This window comes from Macrobrachium rosenbergii, chromosome 38 (assembly GCF_040412425.1).
Source record: "Macrobrachium rosenbergii isolate ZJJX-2024 chromosome 38, ASM4041242v1, whole genome shotgun sequence".
NCBI classification, from domain to species: Eukaryota; Metazoa; Arthropoda; class Malacostraca; order Decapoda; family Palaemonidae; genus Macrobrachium; species Macrobrachium rosenbergii.
The window spans coordinates 1,233,505-1,257,514 of NC_089778.1; positions in this window are offsets into that span (position 1 = coordinate 1,233,505).

Sequence of the window (24,010 nt, forward strand, 5' to 3'; positions counted from 1 at the left end):
TCTCATGAAGATGAAACTTGCTAACCCGTCCATCTTGAAATCTGTATGTTTACTCCTTTATGCTTGTCACAGAAACACAGCTTTCCCTGATAACCTAAAGTTGTCCACAAGTGTACAGGAATAACATCACTTTTTTATACCACTGTCATTTCAAATTCGCATCTGTTCAGTCTATATGAAAAAATAAATTTGTGAAATACAAAATAGGAGCCATAACATAAACAAACTGAACAGCACCAAGAAGGAGAACAGATATATAGATGAATAATTGTCTTCGGATTTTGCCCAACATGCACATCATTCCGAATCCAATGACCACCCGCACAATGAAGAAAAGAAATGACATGAAATGAAACACCAGCATACATGAAAATGCAGACGGATAGCGAAATAGATGGATGCATGGGGAGGGAGAGAGGGAGGGAGACATAGTTCCTCCTCCTCAGGATGGATGGGTGGATGGATGTATGATATTTAGGGTAAAAACCCAGGCACTAGGACCAAGAAGGCCATTCAGTGCCATAAAAAAGAGAAAAATTGTGTTAAGGTAAATGAATTTATGAATTAATGAAGGAAACGATTAATAAATAACATGAAGTGATGTGACCAATAAATAAAGATATGAAGTTTAATGAATGATGTGATATATACATAAATTTAATATTAAAATTCTGATGTAATAAATATATTAAGAAAAAAATTAAAAAAGAGGTGATAGCAGAAATATCTGCTTCATCTCCCAAAATATCAAACAGGGATTTACCCTGGAAATATCTTTCTCTTTGGTTAAAACATCTGGGGCAGACCACCAGAATGAGCTCCACTGTTAGTGTCTCGTCACAGTAAGCACACTCTGGAGGGCTGCTTCCTTCTAAAATAAACTGATGGGTTAAATGAGTGTGCCCAATCCTTAATCTGGTTAAAATAACCTCTGTTCGTCTGTCAAGCTGGAATGACTAAGATCACGGCAGTATATTACTGTATCTCTAATATTTCTATATTTTTTATTATTGGCAAGAAGAGGGGAAGTCCACCTTTCTTGCCAATTACTTAAAACTAAGATCTAACAAGACCTTTTAGGTCTGTATGAGGCACTTTTCTAAAAGAGCTTTCTGATAAAATATTAGCAGCTTTCCCTTCTCTGTCTGCTATCTCGTCACCACGAATCCCCACGTGAGAAGGGACCCAACAGAAAGAGATTGATTTATGCCGACAATAGATACAAAAAAGCCACTCCTGAACTTCTTGAATTAATGGATGAAAGCTATTAAAATGTTTTAATAGCTTCTAAAGTGCTTTTAGAGTCTGAGTATATGACAAAATTAGTGTCTCTACTTTGAAAAACTAAATCTACCGCAGAGACTACGGCTGTTAATTCGGCTGTAAATATTGATGAAGTCAGGTAATTTAGCTGTGTACGCTGTATCACTAAGAATAACAGCGCAACCAACACCACTATCTGACTTTGATCCATCTGTATAGATTTTTGTAAAATTCACATGGGTAATGTAGTGCTCTAAGAATTTTCCCCTAATCTCTTTTTCAACGCAGTCCCCTTTTTGTTAAACAATTTCTTACATACTAATGCTTCTGGAATAAGCCATGGAGGATTTACAGGATATTCTACCTCCAGGACTTTCTGGGATTTAAGATGTTTATTCCTAACATCCTCATTCAGTCGAATTTGGAATGGTTTTGAAGCTCTTGCACCAGAAAAACTTCTGAGAGTCTGTTTCCTTTAGTGCTTGAAAGAAGGGATTTTTGGGAGCACTTTTCATTCTAGTCACGCATCACAACCCTAGCTCTTGCCCTCTTAGATCAAGGGAAAATGATCTGTATCAACGAATATGCTTTCAACTGGTGAAGTTCTAAAAGCCCTCAGCATATTCTCAACCCCATGTTGTGTACAACATCCAGTTCCTTTAGCTTGGTTTTACAGGCTGAGGAATAAATCTGACAGCCATAGTCTAGCTTAGATCGACACAGAGAGTCATATAGCCTCAGAAGGGATTTCTTATCAGCCCCCAACTAAATCCAGAAACAACCTTTAAAATATTCATAGATTGTTTAACATTAATCTTTAGGGCATTTATATGGCTGTCCCATGTTAATTTATGGCCTACAGTCATCCCCAGAAATTTTACTTCTTTTTCATAATGAAGGATAGACCCTTTTAAACTAAGTGTGGGAACCTCTTCCACACGCCGGCACCTGGTAAATCTTACTGCAACTCTTTTGGAAGAGGAGAACTTAAAACCATTCTCATCAGCCCACTTAGTAATAGCATTAATAGACCTTTGGAAATGTTTACATACAGACAAGGAATCATATCCTGTGCAGTATATTGCAAGGTCATCGACAAAAAGCGAGCATTTAACAGGGGGTGAGATTTTTTCAACCACACTATTTACTGCCACTTAGAAGAGTGTTACACTTGAAACGCTTCCTTGGGGAACTCCTTCCTCCTGCATAAAAGGTTGGGAGGAGGAGTTTCCCACTCTTACCTTAAAAAGTCTGTCTGATAAAAAGGAATATATAAACCTGACCATTCTTCCACATATGCCCATCTTGTGCAATTGTTTCATGATGCCAATTCTCCAGGTAGTGTCATATGCTTTCTCCAAGTCAAAAAATATGCCAATGGTCTGGCATTGTTTGGCGAATCCTTGCTGGACTTGGTTGGTCAGCCTCAGCAAGGGATCAAGGGTGGAGCAGTTTTTCCTGAAACCAAATTGAAATGGCGATATTAATCCTTTGGTTTCCAGGTACCAAACAAGTCTGGTATTTATCATTTTCTCCATCAGCTTACATACACAACTGGTAAGAGCTATTGGTCTATAGCTGGTGGCTTGGGAAGCATCTTTATTAGGCTTTTTAATAGGGACAATTATGGATACTTTCCTGTCCTTGGGTAGAATTCCTGTTTCCCATATTTAGTTTATAATCTTCAGTATTCAAATTTCAGTCATTTCCGAATTCCTAATTTTTTGAAATTCTGGAGAATAATTGTTAGGGCTGGAAACTTTAGAAAAGTGTTTTCCTAGCTCATTGGCAACTTCAGTGGGCTCTGTGATTAAAGTGTCATTTATTTTTAATGAGGGTAATGGTGACGCAACAAATTTTCCACTCAGTTTCCTTATTTTGCGCCACACCACTCTTAGTGGGGTCTTGGAGTTTATTCCATTAATATAGTAAAGCCAACATTCTCTTTTGGCTTTCTTATAGAAGCGCCGCTGCTTGGCTAAAAAGCACGTTTGTAGATTAATTTAGACTGAGGGGAGCCACTAGTTTTGTAACGTCTGTAGCATTTCCTAGTCACTTTTCTCAGAAAACCACACGTCTTGTTCCAACAGGGAACTGCAGGTCTACGAGGTTTGCCTTTTGTTTTTGGAATCGAGCTTTCAGCACTCTTCAAAGTAGATTCAATAAAGTAATCATAGGCATCTGGATGAGAATGAAAGTACTCAAACTCCCTATCTAGATTGACACCCTTACTAAATTTATCCCAATCTGCGTCCTCTACCCTCCACTTAGGTAAAACTTCAGATGGAGCATTCAGAGCATATTTCAAATGGATCGGGTAGTGATCACTTCCATTTAAATCTTCATTAACAGACCAGTTAAAATCAAAGTGGATACTAGTTGAAGAAATACTAAGGTCCAGTGCAGAGAAATGATTATCGTGAATGTTGTGGAAAGTCATTGACCCATTATTATATATGGTAACATCATTCCTGTCAATAAGGTCTTCGATTAATTTCCTTTACTATCTAAAAACCGACTTCCCCAAAGGGGTTGTGGGCATTAAAATCACCTAGCAGAAGTAAAGGAGCTGGAAGTTGGTCAATTAACGACTGAATATCTCCAATGTTAAAAGCAAGGTCTGGTGGAAGGTATAAGGAGCAGATTGTTATCCTCTTTTCCAAAATGACCAAAATAGCGACAGCTTGTAGAGTTGTATTTAATTGTATTGTGGAGTGCTGTAGAGATTTATTAGTAATATTTGCAGCACCCCTATGGGCACGATCACCAATTGGGGGATATAATTTAAATACTGAATTATTTAGTCCAGAATTATAAGCATAGTTGCCTAACATTGTTTCCTGCAGGCATATAATCCCTGGATTGAATTCATGCATTAAAACTTTAAGGTCTTCTGTATGGGCTCTGAGACCTTTACAGTTCCACTGAAGGATATTGAGCAAGAATGCTAAGGTGGTAAAATGTGCTACTTCCCACTCCTTGGAGGGCAAGTACTGTTCCCAGGGTGGAGGGAAATTCTCTTTTATAAGAGACTGTTTTTAATCCATTTTCTTCTGAATTGGAGTTTGGGGCTTTTTGGTGGACCTTCATATTTCTGATTATGATCCTGATGTTCAGAATTTCTGAACATCGAGTACTCAGCGATTCACAGAATTTTCTGTGGAACCTAACTATAAATTATTTGTGGGAAAACTCACCCATTTGCAGATTCTTTTGTAGAGCAATACAAGCAGTCCCCGGTTATTGGCGGGGGTTCCGTTCCAACGGTGTGACAATAAGCAAAAATCACCGATTTTCAGTTATCGGCGCATATTGGTGCGAAACTCGCTGACTTTCGTCACTAGACAAGCACTGAAAAACCGGATCGCCGATAACTGGGAATGCCTGTACAGTACTCTGTATTTTCATGTTATTTTCGTGACTAAATACTCTACTGTACCTACATACACATTTCATGATAAAATAATGATTTAAAGTACTAATTTTCAAATAATAATATTAAGTTTAAGACTAAAAATAGCATTAAATACTAAAAATAATAATTCTCTTTCGCCTTCCCTTCTCAGTTCTCTCTCTCTCTCTTACCGAGATGAGAGAATTTTTATGCATATGTAATGTGTATGTTTTTTGCTCTGTATGATAGATAAATGATTTACTAATTTTCAAATATTAATATTAATGTACTAAACACAGCAAAATATCAATTCATTAAGTATATCTTAGTTTAACCAGACCACTGAGCTGATGAAGAGCTCTCTAGAGAGGGGCTGGCCCCAAGGATTAGACTTATTTTACGTGGCTAAGAACCAATTGGTTGCCTAGCAATGGGACCTACAGCTTATTGTGGAATCCGAACCACATTATGAGAAATGAATTTCTATCACCAGAAATAAATTACTCTATCCTTCATTGGCCACCCAGAGACTCGAACGAACACCGGGCCAACAGCGTGCTAGCCGAGAGCTCTAGCCACCCCTACAATGAAGAACTTCAATTCATTAAAGAAAATATAGTTAATTAGTAAGATTTTAGTTCAACATAAATTCTTTCCCCTCATCTTTTTTATAAAGGTTTGGAGAGGGGCGGGGATAACCTGTCAAATATGTCAAATTTTATCTTGACATATTGACTGCAAGGGTAGAACTATGAAGAATACTGAAAAATTTCTCTCTCTCACACACACTGAGATAGATTTTTATGCAAATGTAACATACAGTAAACTTCCCGTATTCGTGGTCTCAATATTCATGGACTCAAGTATTTACAGAATTTCTCTGTGGAACATGTATACCCATTATTTGTGGAAAAATTCGCCCATTCGCAGCATTTTTCACTGGGAAATATTCACTAATTACTGTATTTTCATGACTGAATGCACTTTTTGTGATAAAACTATTAAAATACTAAGGTATAAGCATTTTTAGAGGGTTTTTGTGTTTAAACTATCAAAATAGGCTGTTCTAAGTGTTTTTAGGGGTTTAAAGTATTCACAGATTTTTGTGGGGGCAAGCACGCATCCCCCGCGAATCTGAGGGTATACTGTATGTTTACTTGTTTTGTACACTGTAGTTTATAAACATGAAGTTACTTTGTTATTAATTTTTTCATATTTTCCATGCTATGATTACAACTTTTGCATTTGTATAGTAAATTATTAAAATTTTTAAACAAATGCATATCATTCGCAGTCTTTCCGTCTTTTCTCGGATTCTTCAGAGCAAGAGGAGTGGAAGTACCTGTCAAATAACTTGACATATTAACCACGAAGGGAGCATTGCCCAAAGATGGTCATAGGATACTGAAAAATCTCTCTTTCTCTCTTTTACTTCATAAATCATGAATGTCCATCTTTTGATATCAATGTAAAATTAACTTCTCTCTCTCTCTTTCCAAAGTTATTCTCTCTTTCTTTGTCACAATATGTAACAACAAATGCCATCTCTCTCTCACCAAAGGATACTCAGAATGTGAGAGATGGATGGATGGACAGATAGATAGATAGAAAGATATACTCTCTCTCTCTCTCTCTGTTATTGGCTGGAAGGGTTAAAAGTATGTGCGTATGCATTTTTAAGGGTAAAATGTTTAAGAAGACTTTGAAATGGTATTAATAATATCATTTCAAAGATTAACACAATAATAGGATAGCAGTTTAATTAAGGTATATTTGATGTAGATGTTAGTTTAAGGTATACATTTGGTATCTGACCTTTCAAGATAGGCAGTCATAAGGGGTGTTAACTATTCGTGGATTTTAACCATTCGCGGGGGATTGTGGTAAGCATCCCCCACGAATACGGGCGTTGACTGTAATCCTATGTGTCTGAGGGCAGCAAGACTGAACTGAACTCACGTTTTTGTACTGAATCTACTTTTAGAACCATCTTTCTAGACGGAGAGATCTCTTTCAAAACGCTGAACCCATTTGAAGTTTTTATTTTAAAGTTATCATTATTTGGGGAAGCATTTCTTGTGTGCTTCTTGATGGTTGTAAGTGTAGTTTCGTTATCATTTTTGTTTATGGCTATGACAATTGATGGCTCTGAACTAACTAAATGGGATTTCTCTTTTGGCCTATTCTTGATGGAAGTATTTTTGGAACATCTTCCTGAATTATTAGCTGATTTTGGCTCACTTATTTTTGGAGATGAATTTGCAACTATCATAGGAGTGGCATTTGTATCGACTTTGGAAGATGAATTTTCTGTGTTTTTGGCAGTACAACTTTTGGTATTGGACTCCAAAGCACTTCCAGATGAAAGTTTCTGAACAGTTTGGAGATTTTCATTATTACACTCTGAGGAATAGCAGGTTTGTGATGTCTACCATCTGATGCAGTTATTGGTGGCCTTACATTGCTGGAATTTTTCATAAGTTTTATTACAGAAGCATAAGTAGAGTTGGCACTTTTGATTGCCCCCATTACCATGCACTTTGCGTTGCTAATGCTGATATGTTCATTATCAGCCACTACCAACACTTCTTGTTCAAATCTATATCTGGGGCAAGCCCTAGAATTTGGAGGGTGATCACCCTTACATAGAAAACAGTATCGGGCTGCTTCGCACTCGTCAAAATTATCATGCTCTGCAGAGCACACAGGACACCTTTTATTGTTATCGCAAGAGTTTTGAATGTGGCCATATTCAAAGCATTTGCGACACTGTTTAGGATTTCTTTTAACCTGCATCCTCTCATGGCCAACAATGATGGTATCAGGTAGGTAATTGGAGGAGGAGGTTAAAAGGATAGCTGCATCCCCACCCAGTTTCTTTACACGAGATACACAAGGAGGACATTGATGGAGAATCTCCTCCTTTTTAAATACATGCAAGTCTTTTGAGTAAACTATCCCTTTCAGTGTGTTAAAGAATCTGTGAGATGAAATACATTCAATATTTCCACTTTCAGGAGGTTTCAAATTAGAAAGCAAAATTGCTTGAGTCTCATTACCAGCTTTCATTAGAAGGTTCTTTCCATAGTGTTTTAAATTTCAATGGGAATGGAACCAACCTTGCTCTCAATACATTCAGCGGCTTTTTGTTAAATTTTTTCCCTCCCTCCTTGTAGCTAGCAACATAACATATATGGGATGGGGAGGACACGCTCTGGTACATGGGGCTGGTCCATGTTCTTCAGTCTTAAAGAGTAAAATCAAATGGTTCATCATTTAAGTTTTTCACTGAAAACACTTTCGTGCTGAGAACCGAGTCATTTAGAATGTGGCCATGGAGTCTTTGTTGTGCCTCACTAGCTTCCAAGGGAGAGGAAAATTTAACATAAGCACAAAATGACTGCTTATCTTTTTCTAGAATCAATTTAATTCTTTTCACTTTGCCAAATTGTTTTACTACACTATATAAACATTCATAATCTAATGACAAGCCTACATAGTGAAGCCACTCATGGGGCCCAGCTTCCCTAAGGGCGACAGGTGAACAAGGACGACTTGTCACTGTCGAGCTGGTTGTTCCTGTAAAGATAAGAACTGTACTCTTCTCTGAACCTGCTGATATGAGGCTAAGACCATAACAACAGTATGTCCGGACACTAGGTGTTCTGCTCGAGTGTCAAATCAGGCTTCTCGAGCTTGAACGAGACTGCCAAGTCCTGGCAAGTTAGAGAGTCATCTCTTGTCCCCAGACAAGATGGAAATATACTGTTCGAAAATATGCATCCCTAATGAGTACTTACCTTGCAGTCCTTGGGAGTAGTAGTATTAAAGTAGTTTAACCAGACCACTGAGCTGACTTTCAGCTCTTATAGGGGTGGCAATGAAGGATTAGGATAAAATACCACACAGGCTCACGTTCTCATACTGTAACACACACACACACAATAAATACATTTACTCATGTTTTCACACTAAAAAAAGACATATTAAAATTCATAATAAGTAATATTTTAAAAATTTAAATTTAAGTTCGACAAATACTATGTTTTCGTACTTTTTTTATTATTTACTTTTTATATTTTATCTATTAAACCACAGTTCCTCATGAAAAACAAATTGGAATGATTGAAAATGTAAAGATTCTGAGTAAATTTCATTTACTGATTTATTCCCAAAAGTTGACAGTCACTGTTTGTCATACTTTGGGCGCTCACATAACACATGTCTGACTGTTATTATCACCCTGCACTCTGAGCACTCAGGAGCCTGGCCACGTGGGTTGCTCATTAAGTGCCCATGTGTCGACGACGAGTACAGTATGGCCTATTCTGAAATGTGTTAGCGCCTTCACCTCTTCCCAAGGGCGAGGGTGAGGATGAGCCAGGAACTGAAATGAAGTGGACTGCACACTGAAGAGGGGTGGCGGGTACTGGAGGGTTTCCACCCTGTACGGTGCCATGTTGCTTCATGGCTTATCAGGTAACCCCCTCTTCAAGAGCAGAAGGCAAAAAAAAAAAAAAAAAAAAAAAAAAAAAAATGCTACCCCTAACGTCCTTCCCCTTTCCTCATACCCTTGCCCCTTCCCAGGCCAGCCAGGAAGCTAAAAGGAGCACTGCTGCACACCTTTCTGGAAGGTAGAAGAAGACTGGGTGTACCTTCACAGGCCTTAAAGCCTGGGGCTTCCTCAGAACCAGAGAGGAAGAAAGAGTCTGGCATGAAGGCAAAGCTGTAAAGTCATGCAAAGATGTGGAGGTCTTGCCACAGCCAGTGAACACGGAGACCAATCCATGATCCTATTTCTGTCACTTGAAGCATCAACTTCTACCACTAGCCAAAGGGAAGTGGAACCCAGCATCGGTTCATTTCCAAGAACCAGTGCCGACTCATAACGACGAACCTGGTAACCCGAGTTAAGACAGTGTCTCTCCTCTTGGCACCACATTCGCATACAGGTTAGATGTCTGGTGGGCTAGGGAGAAGGAGGTTCTACCTCCAGACAACAATAGTCTCCTGAATGTGACTTCCTTCCCTGAACTAAGAGAACTTGAAAAGGAAGAAGTGATCTAGGCCACATAATTGAACAAAAATCTATTCAGAAAACTGTATGGAATGCTGCTATGACAGTCAATTCCATTGTCACTACCTTATGGAAGGGAAGTTCCCTCTGCAGGTAGGTGGTTAGTGAGACACAGACATAGGGTCAATCTGTTTCGTCGGCAAAGGACTTATCTAAGGTATTGATGAATTCTTCTGGCAATTCAAAGGCTGAGCGAGTGTCGAGCACGACAGGAGAAATCTGAGTGAATTGTACTGGTCATATATGAGAAAATTCATCTGGCTAAAAAACCCCTTCGGCAAGTTGCAACCATGATGTGTCTGTCGACTTTGGTTTCCTACAGGGAACCCAAAATGCTTCAATGGTTGAGGGACAGGGAAGCTAAGTTTCTTCCTTGTGATCATCAACTGCCAAATTCATGGACAATCCCTGGAAAAAAAACCCAAAGGCACCCTGTGATCTCTCTACCACTCAAGCATACAAGTGGCTCAGTCCGCAGACCAAATCCGGAGTATATATGTTTTGGGTTCAAGAATGGAAACATTCAAACGTCCATCCTTTCCCAACCACAGTAACATATAGCCTATATTGTGGTCAGGAAAGGATGGAAGTGCGAACATTTCCAGTCTCGAACCCAAAACTGTCTGATACCTGGCCTTGGAAGACCCCGAGGAGGTAGGAGAACACGTGAGTGTCTAGCACGTAAAGCCAAGGAACCTGCAGGTGTGTAAGGTCGTATCGGTGATGGCCATACAGGTCTGGGAGAGCAAACGTAGTCACGCAAAACGGATATCCCGATGACGTCCTAAGCCTTCTTCTTCTAGGCCATGGCCTCTGCAAGTGAAGAAGATCGAATCAACGAAGCTTTGGTTTCCTCCTTGGACCCAAAAACTTTGAGGAGACTTATGATCCAAGGAAGTGGCCATGGTCTCTTCCCCATGATCACTGACACATCAGCAGCATGATCTCGAAAAAGTTCTCTGAAGATCGGGGGTGTACATGTCCTGAGAAAAGAATCTTAGTCCTTCCAGGTCACAGAGCCCCAGGCACTCTCAAAGGGCCGAGCACCTTTCTCTGACCTGCCAGAGCCAAACCTCTGACAGGCGAGGAAAGCCATAAAAGATCGTCAACCTGTGATGACGATGACTGCACGGGTCTAATAGAGTGAATCCGCCACGCTAACGTGGGTGGAGGCTGTCCTGAGGAGAGCCAACAGGTTCACGCAACGTGCATGGAATCCATCCCCAGGTAAACAGGCTTGTTTGCATGAATGTGGGCGAGGGTTGACCCATGGAGCGATTGTGCACTGTTGGGCGTGCCTCAGTCTTCTTCAAGGCTGTGGTCTCTGCATATGAAGAGAACTGTACAGGTAGTGCTTGAGTTAAGATAATTTGCCTTACGATAATTTGATTTTGCAATAGGATTAGCAATTAATACCGACACAACAACATTTAGGGAATATTTTTAAATTTCATGTGGGAGCAGGCAGCAACGTACAAGGAGGCAGCAAGAGAGACCAAATTAATAGACCAACTTCTTTTCCTCCATCTCTTAATTCCATCTTTTAGTCAAAAAGTCAAAAAGAATGCGTACAGTCATAAACAACCGAAAGAGAAACTTCTGTTTGCTAATAACTGAATCAGATGACAACAGGTGTTTTGTTTGTATTTCAACCATCGTCTGGTAGTAAACAATTACCCCAGTTATGTTACAAATGACATTAAGTAGAATAGGACTGATATATTTTTACATCATACCTTTTATTTGCTATGGGGAAAAGATTGGCAAGGAAATATACTGCTAAATTTAAGCTACAAGTTGTAGCTGAAGCTGAGAAAACAATGTTCAAGTTGCTAATGACCATAAATTATCGTGGACGGAGGAGGTGAAGAGAAATACAGAAAGAAGAGATCTAGCTTTTAAAAAAATAAAAATATAATAAATTATTAAATAGATAAAAATGTATTAAAATGCAATGCTGGGAAGTGGCTTCTGGAATTATTCATTAGTATACAGAGAGAAGTGGGAGCCTTTATTGAAAAGTTCCCAAAATAGACTTTAGACAGAACTGTTCATTATCTTGCCATAGGGATACATTACATAGACCTACATTTTCAAAGAACTACATCTTTATCATTTTATTAAAATTATTTAGAATCTACAATTTCCAAGTGGTGGCAGACTGGTCACTGCAGGTGTCAAAAGAATGAAAACATCCACTTTTAAAGTGATATTTTCGTCGCATCAGGATGGATTCAGACAAGTTCTTGTTATCCCTTAACAGAAATCATGCTAAAAAAGAAAAGTGAATCGTTCAAGCATAACAGCGTCACTGATAAACTTACCATCGTTTATTCTTATACATTAAAATTTATTTATTGTTTCAGTTTAAAATTGATGAAAAGTATATATCACCAACCAATAACCACTGCAAAAAAGAAAATGGAAAAATATTTTTAGGGGCAGGCCAAGAAGTTTATAGAAGAAACCAGGAAGATGGAATTAGGAAGATACAATTAGAATCTTCCATGAAATCAGGCACCAGACTTTGCCAGTGGTAATTGAAGCCTTCCAAGGGAGGACGAGACTCCTGGAGTGGCCCCACTGAGGCCCAGATGAAATTAGACACATGGGGACAATTAAGGAATCGAGGATGGGATGGAACGAAACTCTCAAGATTAACCAAACCGAAGAATCAGAAAAAAATACTTAAACCAACAAATTAAACAAAAAGTAATGTGTTCGTAGTTTCTTAAGAGTATAGGTAAAATCACTTAATTACATTTAAGATTAATGACATCTTGATGTGTATGCAATATTGCAAGATATTGCAATCACCTTCCGATAAAGACGTAATATAATAATAATGATGATGATAAAAGACACGGAAAGAGACGTTGACAGTTTTCAAAAACTGTTTATGCAAAGCTCACGACATTAATTTGCATATAGAGGAGATAAATCATTCCTTAACGTACTTAGTAATTACTGAGATATCGAAGTTTTTATGTTGAATTTTTGCTGGTTTTTATAGTACAAAACACATTTTGAATTGCTCAAATATAACCTGAAACTTCCTGTTGTTTGAGGACATCTTCAATATATGATTCATGAACACTATAACATCGAAGTTTATCGGAGCTGATAATTGGGAAACCCTTAAAACAGACAAAAATATTAAGACAAAAAATATGGTACAAAGATTTTAAATTCTAAAAATGTCTTGTTTCAGAAACACAAATCAACAAGTGAAAATCCGCTAAAGTTTCTTCGGTGAATCGAGTTTTCTGTACAGCGTATAATCAAGGCCGTCGAAAATAGACCTATCTTTCGTTGGTCTCGGTATAATGCTCTGTGAGCCGCGGCCCATGAAACTGTAACCACGGTATGGTGGTGGTTTGTCCTATATCGTTGCCAGAAGCACGATCATGGCTAGGCTAACTTTAACCTTAAATCAAATAAAAACTATTGAGGCGGCGAGAGGGCTGCAATGCGGTATGTTTGATGATTGGAGGGTGGATGATCGACATACCAGTTTCCAGACCTCTAGCCTCAGTAGTTTTTAAAACCTGAGGGCGGACAGGAAAAGTGCGGACGGACAGACAAAGCCGTCACAATATTTTCTTTTTCAGAAACAGAATTCAAATAAAATAAGACACCTCAGAATAATTCGGTGAAGAAATAAGGGTGAAAGACTGATTCTATGAAATTAATTATTAATATACCATTCAGAAGATAGAGAACCCTATTCGTACTGAACTCGCCCACAATAGGGGTCAATGACTTGAAATTAAAGCATCCAAATACTATGGTGTTCATTATTATTATTATTATTATTATTATTATTATTATTATTATTATTATTATTATTCAGAAGATGAAGAACCCTACTCATATGGATCAAGCCCACTGACTTGAAATTCCAGCTTCCAAATACTATGGCGTAATTAAGGAAAAAGTAAGAGGAAGTAAAGGGAAATACAGAAAGAAGAAGAGATCTCCCTTAATAAATAAGGAAAAAACAAATTAATAAATAGATAAGAATGTTAGTAAGCGATTAAAGCTGAATTGAGCCTTTTTAACTTAGGAACACAATAAAGCTTCTGGCATTTATAATTATAATTTTCAACAAGTGTTCAGATTACTTATCGGTTCTTCCCATCCAGTAAAATATATGTCCCTGTCCCTCCAAGCCAAAAAAGGTCACAGGTCACAGCTCACTTCCGACAGAGGTCAATTCCCACCTCCGCTGACCTTCAGTGAACATTTCACCTGAAAGGTGACTCCATTTCTCCAAAGAGCTCCGGAAGAAAGGAGGAAGAGCCATTGGCTCGACAATAAAGCAGAAGGAAGTCTTCCTTAATGAAAGGTCTCAGATGCCTTCATAACAAGGCCATAACTTCTTCTTCTTCTTCTTCTTCTTCTTCTTCTTCTTCTTCTTCTTCTTCTTCTTCTGAGGCCCAGAAGGACATTTCACGGGAGGAGATGGATTGAAGATGAGAGAGAGAGAGGAATTATTATTATTATTATTATTATTATTATTATTATTATTATTATTATTATTATTATTATTATTATTATCAGGCATTGTTTGTTTACACCTAACACCGGGTGGCTCCCAAAAAGATGGAGCAAATGTCAAAATAGTGGATGACATTTCTCTCTCTTATCCATCTATCTATCTATCTATCTATATATATATATATATATATATATATATATATATATATATATATATATATATATATATATATAGTATATATATATATATATATATATATAATTACGAAGAATTACCAAACCTGAAAAGCTTCCGTCCATCTTCTGTGGACTTGGTCGCTAACATGACCAGTAGTAAAGAACAAAGTCACAGGGAGAAGATTAAAAATAAAGATAGAGAGAAAACAAGGCAATTAATAGTTAGTCAAAATATGGTTTTCCGTGATCCCTGTGTTGCCATCGAATATGTTACTGAGAGCAATAATCTCCCTTTCAACAATTCGCCTGACTCTTCTCTCTGAACTTTGGGCCAGTGGAATGCTCCAATTGGAATTTTCCTATTCCTAAGAATGTTTACATGATTGGGCTATAAACGTTCTACACGATAGGCTTATAATCATTCCCCACAAAGAAAGGCTGCAATATGCAACATTTATCATGACTGATATAGGAATGATTTCATCATGCGACGTACAGTGATATCTATCCCACAAAGAAGTGATACAATACTGTTAAACTACAATGCAATTTCGAACGGAAGACTCCAGCATCATTTTATCAAACGGCTAAGGTAAACTTGCAGAGATATTTTTGCGTTAAATGAAATAGTGAATAACATTCCTAAACATCAACACTTCACCTCATATAGCACGAAATCATTCTTTTATCCGGTGGCCTAAAAGTGCTTTCGTCATTCTAAGTCATTTTGTGGAAACAATGCCACATTATTTCAATCCTACGTAATTATGCCTGCTTTACCCATTTCATTTTAATACATGATTATAATTACACGTCCTGCCTCTCCATTAGATTTCCCCGGCATTTTTTACGTATCATTACCCTGAAGCAAATTTGTAGCCAGATTAATATTCAAAAAGCATTAAATTTCACTTTTACCCTGAACCAGAAGGCAAATGAGGAATTATGCTCCATTACGTAAATCGTTTATATATATATATATATATATATATATATATATATATATATATATATATATATATATATATATATATATATACTGTATATATATATATAATATATATATATATATATATATATATATATATATATATATATATATATATATATATATATATATATATATATATATTTCTGTTAGTGTGTAAGTATGAAAAATGTTTCACAGGAAGAAACGTTTGGGAGAATGAAACGTTTATTAGTGAACATTCAGCAAGAGGAAATTCTGGATAACACTGGTGGACTTATTGGAAGCATTGCTGTGATGATACGTCGACAGACACTTAAAACAAAGATGGATTTAATTTAATTGTACACAAGACTAAAATCAGATGCTACATTAAAGTATTCTATCAAAATCTTTATTGGCTGTAAGCGAGTATTGTAAAGAGCTTGCTAAATATTTCTTCTGTATACCTGTACACCATTCTGTATGCATCATTGTACATATACTAACCTATCAATCATAGCAATATTAACCAAGTTCATTTGAACAAAATGAGCTTTGAAATACGCACTTCCTTAAAAGAAAATATAAATAACAATAAAAATAACAAGTGTTTAAAAAATCATTCTAAAAATTGAAAGATTCCTATTTAATTAGTCTGGAAATCACCTGATAAAATATAAGTGAAATCTGTGTTAATTATTCACTTGTGCTGTCAGAATTCGTTGATTTCATGCATGGAGTTATATATATATATATATATATATATATATATATATATATATATATATATATATATATATATATATATATATATATATATATATATATATATGTATATATATAGCAATTTAGCAAGAGAAGGACACTTCTTTATTCCTTTCCGGGTGCTTTATGTAGCTGCTGACGTTTCAAGACGTTCAGTCCCATTTTCAAAGCTATATAATAAAAGAAACATAATATATTAAAAAAACAGACTCGGAATAACATAACATAAAATTATAACATAAAAGTATCAGTATATTAAAAAGGAAGAGTGTTTATTTACCAAGTGGTGCTGAAGGCACAGACCGAGTGACAGTCCGGGTCAGGTTCAGCTTCGACGTGAACTCACGAGAGGTATAGAGGTGTTGAGGTGGTCTCAGTATTTAAATATGGCCCTTGATTGTAAGCTGTAAAAGATTTTAATTATTCTTTATGTAATGTGGAATGGTGATGGATGGTACACGTGACTTCCCTCTTGCATTCTCTTCTAAACTACTTCCTCCTTTGTTCTTTCACTTGCTGAAAGCTATCCATTGCTGCGGAAATATGAAATTCTATATTATACTAAATATGAAATAAATACAATATTAAGCTTTACTCGGCCATTCCCATTAATTCCACGAGAGTGGAAGGAGAATAAAGATGCAATCCGTTATAGGTGAAGCGAACAGCATGATTCTCTCTCTCTCTCTCTCTCTCTCTCTCTCTCTCTCTCTCTCTCTCTCTCTCTCCTGATAAATCTCAAGGTCAGTTAGCAACCCATAATCTGTTAACAATTTCTCGTGAACATCAATTGCATGTTTCCACTTATTCCTCCATAAATTCTGACGCCTTGAAATAATTCAGCGTAATTCCCATCTAAATTTTCAAGACTGGCTTGTTCTTAATTGCTAACATAAAGTGTGACATGGCATTGTCCATTTTCCTGCCATGATTACTCAACTTCGATTTCCCTCTCCCCCATAAATACCATAATGGGATGTACCATTCCCATCAGCCTTCCAGTTTTTAATAAAGTAAAATTGAATATGTGGTTATAAATCTGACTACGAATGAAATTCTCATTAAGGATACATCAAAAATACCTGGGAACTGCCAAGATAAAAAAATAGAGATATATTTATGTAACGGAAATATGTTGGGAAAGGAAATGTAATTATTCAGGGAAAAATATCGCAATATTATTTCACCTTTGACATAGAGTCCTTGAAGCAATTATTTAAGATATTCTTAGATTATACTCGAGGTACATTATCATTATTATTATTATTATTATTATTATTATTATTATTATTATTATTATTATTATTGTTATTATTATTGTCAATAACACTAAAAGCTTATTAACTTGATTAGCAATCTTCATCAACTTGAAATGTTTACATGCGAAAGAAAGGAAAACAGAGAGAAGATGTTAACCAATCAATTAACCAAAATCCCAGTGACCCTGCAATCTTAACTGACAATGAAACGGACAATGTTATTATTTCTCTTGGACTCTTTCATAGCACAGGTATACTATACACCTTTCTCCTTGAAATCTGTTATTAGAGCATTAGATTAATATTACCATATCATTATTGCATCCTCTCTCTCTCTCTCTCTCTCTCTCTCTCTCTCTCTCTCTCTCTCTCACACACACACACACAATGCTGAAGCAATAAAGATTGCAAATTAAACACTATCAAACATATTATCACAAACTAAAAAGAAACATTTTCTCTCTCTCAGTCTGTCTTTCTGTCCCTCACCTCCCCCCCCCTTCTCTCTCTCTCTCATACACATACACACAAAAAAAAAGAAGTACAAGGAAGCACCATGACACATTTGATCATAAACTAAATTAAAACATTAGTCTTACATTGTTCTGTCTATCTGTCTGTCAGTCCATCTCATACAAACACACTCTCTTCTCACAACACACACACACACAGACAAACACACCTACACACAACTAAAGACTAAAACCAGCATGAAAACAAGAGGAGCTCTGACTGACCACGAAACAATGATGACTTTACAACGATGAGCGGCCATTCCCCTTATGACTCTCGCGGTGAATCTGACTTTGCAAAGGAAGTACCAGCCTTGCCAAATGACTCCTAATAATGCTGAATTCCTCCGAGGAGAGAGAGAGAGAGAGAGAGAGAGAGAGAGAGAGAGAAAGAGAGAGAGAGAGAGAGAGAGAGGGAGGGGGGGAATTTTAAGTCCTCCTTGTGTCCTACAAATCCCACCCGAGTTGCAGAAGTTGGTAATTACTTGAAATCTAACGCGATAATCTTGTAAAAGGGAAAAGGCTGATTTATAAAAGCATACTAATTGTTGTTTGGGAGCCACAGAGCGTGGACGTAAATTCAGGCGGAAGACGAACGATTAAAAGTTGGGGAGAAAAACGCGATCCTTGATAAAAGTGTGCATAACACAGAGATTGAAATTGCTTATATTATCTAGGATTTTGTGAAATATAATAAAAATGCCATGTTTTTGAGTCTTGACCGACTCTACACTTCAAACATTAAGAAAAAGGCAGATTTTCGACCCCACATAATATTTTTCATGACAACAGTTCAGTGCCCTTGTAGGTCAAAGGCTTCTTTATCGCACCTCTGCAACTTTCATACACCTGCCATGCATTTTTCACTTATTGTATCAGTGCTCTTTTGAATGCTGAATATATTTAAATTCATGCTTTGCAATTACAATCTAAAAGCAGCAATTTTCTCTGAATAGTATGTATTTAAAATCTAGAACAAATACAAAAAGAAAACTACAGCTAAATATCGTATATAGATCGTGCTCTATTATTATTATTATTATTATTATTATTATTATTATTATTATTATTATTATTATTATTATTATTATTATTATTATTCCTGAGAAGATGAACCCCATTCATGTGAAAGAGGGCCACCACAGGGGCCACTGACTTGAAATCCAAGCTTCCAGAGAACTAATAAAAGGTAAAGAAAGAAAAGATCACTTATTAAAAGAAATAAATTAACAAATTAATAGACTAAAATGTAAGTAAATTATTAAAATAAAAGGAAAATTGTATGAGAGTAGTAATGCGTTGCATATTCGTTTGATGAAAATGAACGTAAGAATTACCAACTTAAATAATTTTCATTCTGGAAAAATCAGTTCGTTTCATCCGCAACAGCAAAGGAAACTGTTTACACAGTCCCATATGACGACACAGAAACAGAATAATTATTCTGAAAAAGCCACAAAAGGGAAATCTGTCTTTTCCTTCCTTCCCTGGAAGGAGCATTTCAGAAACGAGGTCTAAAAGTGAACTGGGAATTTTTCCGGAAGCAAAATCCTCGTCAGTCTGAGATTTATTTTATGTATGTTGCTCCTCCCATTTTCTGCTGTTGCTGTTACCTGCCGTAGAATAGAATATAGAATTTAGGCCAAAGACCAGGCGCTGGGACCTGTGAGGTCATCAGTGCTGAAAAAGAAACTGAGAGTAAGAAGGTTTTAAAGGTGTAACAGGAGGACACCATGAATCAGTTGTCAGGAGAGATTGGCTACCTAGATGGAAGAAAGAGGATATGAACGGAGGTACAGTAAAATGAATAAAAGGGGTTACAGCTAGGGGCCGAAGGAACGCTGCAAGGACCCTTAAGTAATGCCTACAGTGCATCGCGTGAGGTGCACTGATGGCAGTAACCCCCTAGGGGTCTTGCTTAAGAGAGGAGGTCCTCTGCAAATTAGTCTCAACAAACCCCAAAAGTTCTTTAGGAAACTTCTCCTCTGGTGCTCGTACGTGGGAGAGAGTTGGTCTTAACTGACCACCTAAACACACCATACCGACATAAAACTGCCGTTTGTTGGTTTGTTATTTTCTTTTATATTCTACAGTGGATTTATTTCGTGGGGGAACCTGAACTAAATTGGAGGTAACATTGAAATAAGAGTACGTTAATTTTTTTATAAGAGAATTTCTCAGAAATTGTTCAAAGTTAATTTAACAGTCATCTTAAAATACACTGTAGCGCCCACATGTGCGGGCCTACAGCCCTACACACACCTACAACCAAAATCTTTATCCCGCGATGACTAACCCGCGAGAGAAACCATGAGGTCGACAGAAACAGCTTCTCTCGTACGCCTTTTGTACACATATCTCCATCGTCATTATTGTCACGATCTGTATATTATTACCATTGGATGTATTGTTATGCCAGCTTTCCAACCATATATGCATGATCTTCAGTCAAATGTTCTGTATCAGTTCGTACGTATATTTCTGTCTGTGAACAAACACAGATGCTTGAATTTAATCCCTTTCTCGACCTGTCAGAGGTCGGGAGCTACATTGTGGCTCGCACGAGCTATTGACCTGTGTGAAAGTTTTGTAAATAAATTGTCATATGTAATAAGACCCACCACTGGTTAGTGCTAATTCCTATACTGTTTCGGCAGTTTTACGGCCTTATCATTCCCATTAGCAGATTTTTTTTTCCTCGACAGTTGAGAATGTTTATCTTTGTGATAGCGAAGTGGGCACCATGACTCGACATAAGAAGAAAAGATCCGGTAGCGACCAGGCAACGCCTGAACAACCATCCTGCCCATCTTCCCCTTCGCCACCTACCTCTGTTACCTGCTACCTCCTCCTAGTCCTCTGATGTCCTTGAACCCGCGTCCCCCTCCTCCTCACAGCCCCTCCTCGACCGTTACCCCTCCCTCCTGCAACCTTCGACGCAAGTGAGTACCCTCCATTGCCGAAGTTTCGGAGCGCCTGGCTGAAGGATTGATCTCGTGGCGCTGCGGTACTGGCTCTTCAGAAGAAAATCCTTGATATCAGTATCTCTGCTCACAAATCACAAAGGAGTTCACCATCATCCCAAAAGACTGAGGTTCTGTCGACCTCCTGAAGGCCAACACGGCATTCCACTTACTAAAGCCCAAATGAGAAGTTAAAGAAGGCTACTTATCAGACTACCCAGTAGAGCTCCTTTGACTTTCTGCTGGAGTCGTCATATTGTAAACGCCAAGAGTGTTCTTAACCAAATACAGCACCTTCATGGTAGATCCTTGCCACCAGAGGACCTGTCCTAAGCCAAGTATGGCTTAGAACATGGGGATTTTCCACACTGAGGAATACACGCCAGGCCTCTCAGCTGCTACAGATGTAAGCGTTAAGGTCACCATCAATAACGTTGCAGAGGCTCTGCAATCTGCGCCATTTGTAGCAGGATATAAAAAAAGCTGTCTTGAGAAACTGAAAAAAAGGGAACCTACAACACCCAAGTGCTCCAACTTTTCTGAACGCCATCATGCGTGGTTCAAACGGGCAGTGCCCGTTTAGCCCACATTGCACAGTTGAAAGCAAGAACCAACCAGTCAAAACCACCTTCAGTAGCAACACCTGCACCCAGACCAACGACACCACAGAGTCACCAGTAGAAACGACCATACAAGTAGTTGAAGCAGCGTCTGTTTAGTATCATGATAAAGAGGCTCAAACTGAGCAGCCCACACCCCCAGACCCCTCAATCCACTCCCAACCCAGAACCCCAGGCCTCTTCCCTTCCTCCTCAACCTACTCCTAATCCCGTCATCGAACCGTACGCCTCAAGCCCTGAAATACAACAGCCACAGGCGCTTTCCTCAACTCTTAGTCCTCATGAAGCCCTAATCAAAGCCGCCGTGCCGATGTTGCGAGAAAAAGTCCTGTAAATATATTGCATTCCAAAGGGGATGTCCTCAGACAGCAGCTCCGAGACAAGTACTCCGATAGTGGTTAATCTATCCTGTTTCTACCACTAAAGTCTTCCTTTCCCCTTTTTTTTCGGCCGCCTCACGTCTAACGACCGAAATTTTTCAACTATCGCTCTAAATACCACTTAATAAAAGATGATAGTCTCCATTTCTCAGCATGTCTTTAAGAAAGAGTTTGTTAACCTATGAACCTGTTTCTTGATACCAGCAGACACTGGTACCCATTTACAGGTGGGTGAACTGGTGGGCGATAGTTAGGAGCGATCTACAGTCAGGAAAAAGAGAACATACGACCTAGCAACTATCACGGAGTAGTGCTGTTTGTATTCATTACTGAAGACATTTCCAAGCAAAGGGGTTGAAGGAACAAAACCCTCACACAAGCGGATGTTATTTCCTTTCCATACTGGTTGGTAACACACGACAAGGACAGGAAGGCTGCTTCAGACTTGTCATTAATTATGCATAAACGAGAACTTCCTAAGCAAAAAAATAATTATTTATAATAATTATGTATAAACGAGAGCTTCCCAATGTCTAAAAATGATGCATGACAGCAGTGGCGGGAACACATTTCATGATGCGAAGACTTCTACGTATTGGTTAATGGCTAATGCTTTCATGAGAAAATACGAGTCACCTTAACTGGTACACAGCTACGCATAGATGCGCACAATCAAACGCTTTCAGCAACATACTGCTTCACTTAAGACGGGTTCCCCATTTGCAGAAACTCTCATGAAGATGAAACTTGCTAACCCGTCCATCTTGAAATCTGTATGTTTACTCCTTTATGCTTGTCACAGAAACACAGCTTTCCCTGATAACCTAAAGTTGTCCACAAGTGTACAGGAATAACATCACTTTTTTATACCACTGTCATTTCAAATTCGCATCTGTTCAGTCTATATGAAAAAATAAATTTGTGGAATACAAAATAGGAGCCATAACATAAACAAACTGAACAGCACCAAGGAGAACAGATATATAGATGAATAATTGTCTTCGGATTTTGCCCAACATGCACATCATTCCGAATCCAATGACCACCCGCACAATGAAGAAAAGAAATGACATGAAATGAAACACCAGCATACATGAAAATGCAGACGGATAGCGAAATAGATGGATGCATGGGGAGGGAGAGAGGGAGAGAGGGAGGGAGACATAGTTCCTCCTCCTCAGGATGGATGGGTGGATGGATGTATGATATTTAGGGTAAAAACCCAGGCACTAGGACCAAGAAGGCCATTCAGTGCCATAAAAAAGAGAAAAATTGTGTTAAGGTAAATGAATTTATGAATTAATGAAGGAAACGATTAATAAATAACATGAAGTGATGTGACCAATAAATAAAGATATGAAGTTTAATGAATGATGTGATATATACATAAAAAATTTAATATTAAAATTCTGATGTAATAAATATATTAAGAAAAAAATTAAAAAAGAGGTGATAGCAGAAATATCTGCTTCATCTCCCAAAATATCAAACAGGGATTTACCCTGGAAATATCTTTCTCTTTGGTTAAAACATCTGGGGCAGACCACCAGAATAAGCTCCACTGTTAGGGTCTCGTCACAGTAAGCACACTCTGGAGGGCTGCTTCCTTCTAAAATAAACTGATGGGTCAGACGAGTGTGCCCAATCCTTAATCTGGTTAAAATAACCTCTGTTCGTCTGTCAAGCTGGAATGACTAAGATCACGGCAGTATATTACTGTATCTCTAATATTTCTATATTTTTTATTATTGGCAAGAAGAGGGGAAGTCCACCTTTCTTGCCAATTACTTAAAACTAAGATCTAACACAGGGGTCGGCAACCTTTTGAACACTCTGTGCCAGTTAATAATTAATACATTTTTTTTAAGTACCTTGCATGCCAGGTGCTATTTTTCAAGCACTATTATAGATAATATACATATATCCTGGGGATAGGAAAATTAAAATCATAATTGTACTGTAATAGCCATTGTAATTATATTGTATTTTCCTGAACATGCATACAATAAATGTAATTCAAATATAATTTTTATTTATTTATTTTCTGCATCTATTATTGTCTGTAACAAAAACTATTTTAGGTTTGAAGTTTATACACTTAGTATTAATGCGATCCTTGCCCTTGCTTCCCTTTGACCAAAGTTGAAATTT